Source organism: Sipha flava, unplaced genomic scaffold (genome assembly GCF_003268045.1).
Source record: "Sipha flava isolate LNK unplaced genomic scaffold, YSA_version1 268_pilon_pilon, whole genome shotgun sequence".
NCBI lineage: Eukaryota > Metazoa > Arthropoda > Insecta > Hemiptera > Aphididae > Sipha > Sipha flava.
This window is the reverse complement of record NW_020272932.1, coordinates 439,341-447,376: the sequence shown is the minus strand read 5'-3', so window position 1 is coordinate 447,376 and position 8,036 is coordinate 439,341.

Sequence of the window (8,036 nt, the reverse complement as noted above, 5' to 3'; positions counted from 1 at the left end):
ATTTTATAAAAAGTGTACATTTCTGTACACCAATTTGCAAACAAACTCAATATGTGATATATCTTTTGTTTCAAACCGATTCATATTATTTTTTTCTACATCTTTTCTTCGCTTGTTTGTTACATTTGAGCTTCGAATTTGAATATAAATGTCAGTTTGAAAATTGTTCAATACTTCTATAAACTGGAAAATGTTAGAATATGATAAATAAAATACCCTATTTAATTTCGAATGAAACGATTGACAATCGTTGATAGTAGGCACGAATTTATGAGTTTGAGATCACGGGTCATATTGACGGTTGAAATTTACTTTCCAGAAATATATAATTTGTATTCTTATTTTTATTCTTATTGCGTGATTGTCAGGTTCTATAGCCATCAGGTTTTAAAAATGAAGGACCAAAAAATAATTTTGAAAATTTTTCAATATTATATTTATTTTAAAAGGCAGTAGACAGACCTAAGCATTACATTTTTCTCCAGATTGATTGTCCTAGGTGAAATGTGCAGTCTTTGCTTATAACTTTAGGGAACATTTTTTTCTTCAACTTATTCATGCAAGTCACTATTTTCCAGTATGAATTTTATTAAATCGGATTCAATATACTGAGTAACTGATAAATGTAGTGTCGCATGTACTTTATTAGAAGTGATTACTTATTGTAAACCAAATATTAACGAATTGGTAATTCAACAAAAATCACATTAAGATGATGAATGATTACCAAGGAAATGTAAATACATATTTTTTTAAATATTATATTTTTCATATTAAAACTTTAATAATAAATGTTTTTTTTATAATATTTAATATGTACATATGTATTTTTTATAATGAATGGCATGAATAATAAAAAATAAAATTGTACTAATTTGGTCATTTTTGGCACGTAGAGTCAAAATAATTTGCTACCACTGATATAGAGTGACATTATTAGCGGTAGATATCGCGTGATATCGATCTTACGTGTGATGTGTGTGTATGTCGTTGATACGTTATAAGGCGTCATAATTAAAAGTCGAGTTGAATGTATTTCATGTCGACTAATAATTCACGATTGACAAGGGGTATTATTACTATTTTCTATTATATTTGCTATTCCATTCAAACGCTTGATAAACAGTCTGTTTTCTTATTTCTTCGTACCCTTAATGGTCAAACCGTTTTCCAAGTGTGACAGTTTTCAAAAATAATTTTAAATTTATCGCTACCCGGTTTATGTTCTTGCGACTAGGGGTTGTTCAACTAAAATATAACTGCGCTCCATACAGATATGGGAATCGTATTATTAATGCAGTAGATAAGAAAACACACGTCCGACCATAACGAATCACGTTCATTGCATTTTGAAATTGAACAATCACACAACTAATTGGACATAATTATTTTGAGTTTATCGTAATGGCAATAAATATTAAACAAGCTTATTACGACTTTGTGAACATTTTGCCAACAATGTTTAATACACCATGACTGCGAAAGCAAACAAATTAATTTAACTAATAATCATATAAAGCAAATATTAAGATTTATAATGATTCCTCATAGCAAAAGCTATTAGTTAATTTTTGAAATATCATCAAAATTATTAATCTTAATGTTACATTTTAGATTAGATAAACTCATTATTTACTTAATGTAACGGAAGGTAGAAAAAAATATTTGCATACGTTTTTAATAAATTTTATTAATTCGTACACCAAATGTGAAAACTAAAAATTACATATATTTATATACGAGTATGTCGAAGGTGTTTTGTAGAAAGGGCGTAACCCACAATTGCAAATTTTTTTACGAGAGAGTAAAAACAGTGCAGAAAATACAGTTTTAATTATAATATTATTAAAATTATAATTTTGGAAAATAGAAATATTAATAGAATAGTTTTTATATCGATAACGTTAATAAAACTATGGAGTATTGTTGTAATTGTTACTTTAAAAAAGGTATATGTGGGTTATGCCCTTCTTGCGTTTTTAATTCTCAAGCGTCTTTTTGATTTCAATATTTTGTCGTGGCTTAAAACCTTCTTATGTTTTAAAAGCCCTTCCAAAAGCCCCTTTTATTGAAATTATTTTTCGAAATTTTGTTTTTTATTATATCTAATTTGTTGGTTAAATATTTGTTTAAACCTGTTATTAAGAGTTATTAAATCATTTAAATTAATGATATTGAGAGCAAATTAAAATTTTTTACCATTATTATAAAAGTTGACTTCAATAAAATACGAAATTAATAGTTAATAACTTTCAATACCCAAATCAAAACTATATTTCTCAAGTTTATTTAAAAGTTCACTTTTGTTAGGAGCATTCACTTTAATATTTATACTCGCTTCTGGTGTAATAGAAGTTTTAGATACAAGTAACTATCGCATTATTTTTTTACTTCTTGAATTACTAATTTTTTTGATTTTAATAGTTTAATATTTTAATTGTTTAAAAATTATTAAAACTAATGACCAAATAATTAAAAAACGGTCGAACATTACTCAGTAGTCAGTAGATTGAAACCTAAAATATCATAAATTGATAATATGAGAACGAGCGAACGACTATGTATGAGTAGATAGTATCTACCGTTACTGTTATCATTATTATTTTACAGCGACAATTGTGACAAAGCTAACCACAAACAATGTAAACATAATTTCTATTTAATGAACTGATGTTAAGATCTTATTAACCACAATATTTAATGATTTTGATAATATTATCACGTTTATTATGTAAAATATGCCGAATTTTCATTTAGTATAAAATGTTCAATGTTAAAAGTGTGGTATACGTCCTTTCTATGTTTTAAAATTAAAATTATAATTTATTATATTTTATAATTTAGGCGTCTGTTTATTCTATTATTGGTATTGGTAAATATTGAGTTTACGGTAATAAAAGCCCTTTTTACAGATAATACTCCTAATTTTTCTGAAAATTTTGATACCAAAAAGTCGATTTTCGTTTTTTGGTGGGTACGCCCTTTCTACAAAACACCGTCGATGTGTATTCCTCTATTTATAACTGACTATATATTATATAACAATGCATGATGGTTATCAAACCATAAAACTATTAATCTCCTAATTTTATATTTAACGTTTTGTTTACTTAGATATGAACAACTTAGTCAAGAGTAATTTTATTATTGCTAAAATTATAAATTAAATAATAGTTACAAAATATTTACTAACATTTCAAGCCAAAAATGCCGCAGTGACCAGTTAGAGAAATGGGTCGAAAGTTCGATCCATTAGAATAGTCAAAAATGATGAGATTATTATAGAATAATATTACTCGCATTTGAGATTCAAGAAAATAATAAATGCATAGTACTTACAGCGTTGGTAAATACTTAAAAAGAGTACAATAAAATTTTTGACAGTGACATTGGACAACCGAAAGTATTTTGTGTCCAAAAGTGCACCATCAATAGTGTCTCGATGATTATCAGGTCTGAGATTATTAGCCAAAATGGTTATCTAAGTCCCGAATGGCATAGAGCTGTACGTTTTATAAGTCGAAGTTATGGGACAGAGAGGTATAGATAAGATTATAATCTTTTTTTTTTTTGAATCATGACTGGGGTGGGAACCGCTTTCATATTACTTCCACCCCGGTAAGATAAGATTATAATCTAGAATATAAGACTATAACCTAACCTGGTTTTTAGTGCAATTAAGTATTAAATGCATCATGCCATCGTTACTTATAAAAGTAATCAATATAATTTTTAAAATATATAATTTATAATCTTCAGCAAAATGTTATTTTTTCTTAGAGCTCCATAATATTATCTGCAAAACAAAGTAGCAGCGAACCGCGGTGATGTAAAACGGATTTACGGATTTTTTATTAAAATGGAAAAGTACACAATAATTATTTTACTGTGGAAATTAATCAGATGAAAAAGTTTACTTTTACACTGAGAACTTGTGCCCAAAATTGTGTCTGTTATGTAAAATATCTTTTTGTCTTTCACAAAACATAGAAGTTCCGTATTGTAGCTATAAATAAATATAGCTAACGATAATTTATTACATAGTTTTTTTCCATTATATTTTCTTTTAAATTTTATTGAAAACTATTGTGAATTAGTAAACATTAGACATTTCTATAAGTAACATATGTGTCTAATAAAACATATATAGAAGTGCAATAACGCATTTTTGAACACTTTACTGCTTTTAAATATATTTTATAAAAGAAAAACAATAATTGAAAGAATCAATAGATTTCTCAGTTCTGAAAAGGAAAAACAATATACAAAAAATACACGAAAAAATATTTAATTTAAATATTATGTAAATTTAGACTACAAATCAAATGAGATTTCTTTGTTTTCCTTACAAACGTTAGTAAAAAATATATGCATACATTTATATCAATAAATAGTATAATAATTTTAGAAGGTGACAAATACTGTACACACTATATCTATACAGCTCATTGAGTCATCTGTATTTTCTCATTTAGATTAATTAATATTAGTAGAGTTAATTTGGTATTGTTTATTAAAATTATTTTTCAATGGGGTTCGGTTAGTTTTAGATAGTTGTAATTATTTGTTATCGTTTAAAATAAAATATATTTTAAAAAATATGAGCTTTTTGTAAATATTTTATATATTATCACGAGATAAAACGTAGAAAAAATAATATAATTCGATACAAAAGTGAAATAACTATAGACTAGTACTTAAATATTTTAATGCAAAATGATTTTTACATTATTCTTGGAAATTATTACGTTTTAGAAAAAAAAACTATCGACAAAATAGGCACTTAACCTTATCAGAATGTATCCATGTAAGCATAGAGGTACATGTCTTACTGCGAACAGAAATCCTTGTGCTTTTTATTTCGAAAATATTATACTATAATAAATAAATACTGAAATAAAATTAAAACGATTGACTATATTTCTAGTGGAAACATTTTTTCGTTACCATTTAAGGAATATTCGTTTTTAAGTTTTTAACAACGGATTTTATTTTTTTACAGGTTTTATTTGAAAACATGTTTTATTGAAACACACATCAAAATATTTGAATGGGACAAACGTTCCGTAATAATTGATTTGTATTATTGTTTGATATTATATCCGACTCTAAATATAATATTTGTTTTGTATTCATAATCAAAAAAAAAATAAATACAAATAATAAAATGTTATCCATTGTTTTCCCACTGCGCAATAAATTTACCTACGCTCCAAGCGCCAAACTGTAAATATTGTAATATTTTTTTTTTTTTATACAGATAAATATTTATTGATTTTTCTTATTCTCATTCGAACTTACGTCTTTTTATTATTTCATAATACTTACATACTACATAGATTTCCACTGTCATTTGGATTTAATAATAATATTCGTTTGAGATCCGTGTTATAATCGTAATTTATTTGGCACATGCGTTCGACTTACAAGATCTAACAAGCATCTCCAGTTATGTGATAACTTTTATACGACATTAGCGAGAGGAAAGCCAAGGAAGTGATAGAATTTAGATAGATCGCGTTGATAGCCTGGCTCTACGCAGTTATGGAAATGTAATTTTCCTCCAGGGGATTCGTTTCCTTTTTTCCTCCTCCTCCATCCCCGTTCTAGCGTGTTCAAGTTTATAAACTATATATAACACATGTATCAGCCATAAATTACCACCCTATATTTTCACCACTGAAGATTATAACTATTGTTTTTCAACCCACTCCAAACCAATAATATGCTGTTGTATCCTTGTAACCTACCACTAAAAGACTATAAAACATCCATCGGCCTCGGCTGGAACACGTCAATAATTCGGTTGTGGTATATCCGGTACCGTATTCCATCAACCATCGATTAGAAATAGTATGTGCATACTTCAATACAATTGCATGTACATTATATACCATATAACTGACCAATGGCCATACACGAAAAAAAGGTTATTCTGTTCGTGCATAATTTCGTCATCAAGTGTATTTTTCTTCGTTTTACTATATTTTAAATTGTTGATATAAATTAGAATGTCTTTATTTTTTTTTACTATAGTTATTCTTCTGATATTATCTGTTTACGAGTAAATACGAATTGAATTAAGATACTAAGATTGCTAAACTATAGATTAGTAAGATAATTATTCTTCTGGTATTACCTGTATACGAGTAAATGCGAATTGAATTAAGATTGTTCGGAGTTTTTTGATGTTTTAATTCTCTAGTCTTAATATAATTTACTAACGACTTTAGTATCTTCTTATTTTTTTTTTCGCGTACAGAAATGACAATTTTTGCGTTATATCAAAATCATATTGTTCAAAATATAAATTGATTTTTAATATTATGTGGAATTTTTTGATTTTTTGATTTTTGATTAATTAGGTATCATAATGAAATTAGAATCTTTTGTTATCGTGTTCAATATGTATAAAATAATTTGTCTATTTCACCGAATTACAGAACTATTATTCAACTGTTATCATCATGGGAATTCTCAGGGGAGGACAAATTGGGGTACTTGCTCCCCCGGAATTTTAAATTTGTTTTCTATAGCATTATCTGAAACGCGTAAATTTAGTAAACATAGACAATTTTAATTCAACATATATATTATAAATATATGAAAACTATCTTTAATAATAATTAGATTATTTTATCTTATCGTATATCTTATATTTGAGGAAAAAGAATAATGAATAAATAAAAGTATAAAATGTTTAAAAATAAATCTTCAGTCATTTTTTAAAATAATTTTGCCCCCTCCTCTCTAAAAAAATGTCTATAGACGCTCATGGTTATCATCTTGAAAAAATGTCGTTTAATTTTGTTTGATAATTTTGAATTTACGATTGCATTCGTATCATATAATACAGTAATCTCCAATGAAGTTAATGCAACTATGCAGTTCTTTAGTTGTGGGAGCACCACCCATCCAATGTATTTATGTGCAACATAGAGAAGCTCTGGGTGATTATAATAATTATTAGTAATTGTCATGTAAGAAAATGCACGTGTCCTTTCTGTAGTTAGGCCTACCAACCTACACGGTTCATAAAGGTATAATTTTATTTTATTGTTTGAGCTCTAGAAAATCTGATGAACGTTTCTTGTTTAATAAATAAGCTCGCGAGTTCAAAAACGGCAAGCAACTATATCCGAACCACATAGTAATACAAAACACATGTGTAGAGACATTTTAAGACCGCATTGATAAACAACGTTGGGATAAGGTTAAATCGCGTACGAAATAAATCTCACCCACGTTCCTCCTCAGATTCGAACTCTCATTTAAAAATTATTATTACTGTTCCTAGCACAAGAGGCAATACCCATTTCAGAGCTTTTTATTTTTGCTGTTGCGTTGTTCGGTTAATTTACTATACAGTTCAGCCACACCTACGAATGGTTTTATCTTAATGCATTTTACGCACTTGGTCCACTGTACGTTGCTTCGGTAAGTGCTACTATAAAGAGGTAAAGGACCGTAATTTTGTGTATTGAAAACAAGCAGTTAAAAAAGAAAAAAATTACAAATCTCATCTCGTAAATGCATTTTGGTTTTCCAAATTATTCTATTGTAAATACATGGGAAATATATTTTCATGTTCTCGTGTTTAGCAGCTTAGCGTCATTAGATTGTAAGCCAATAATTGTAAAGGTACCTATATTATAATAGTTATTTTAATGCATATACTACTGATCAAAAATAAGTTACATATGTCAGCTGAATACTTTCTGTAATAAAATAATGTTTTTAATATTTAATTGATGAATCAATTTAGCCAATGACAGCAGTATGTGAAAGAGTTAAAGTACATATGGTTTTATTTTAAAATACGCTATTAAGTAATCCAAAGGACTTACTGAATTAAAATTAAAACCAAAAAACGTATTATGTAAATATAAAAATTAAATAAAAATACATTGCATTTCTATAGCGACCATTTTATCTTGTCGGATTTAAAAAGTGTTTCGGACAGTGGGTAAAAAAAAAAATTAATTTATAGAGATCTCTAATCCGTGGATATGCATAGATAATTGAATTAAGTTGAA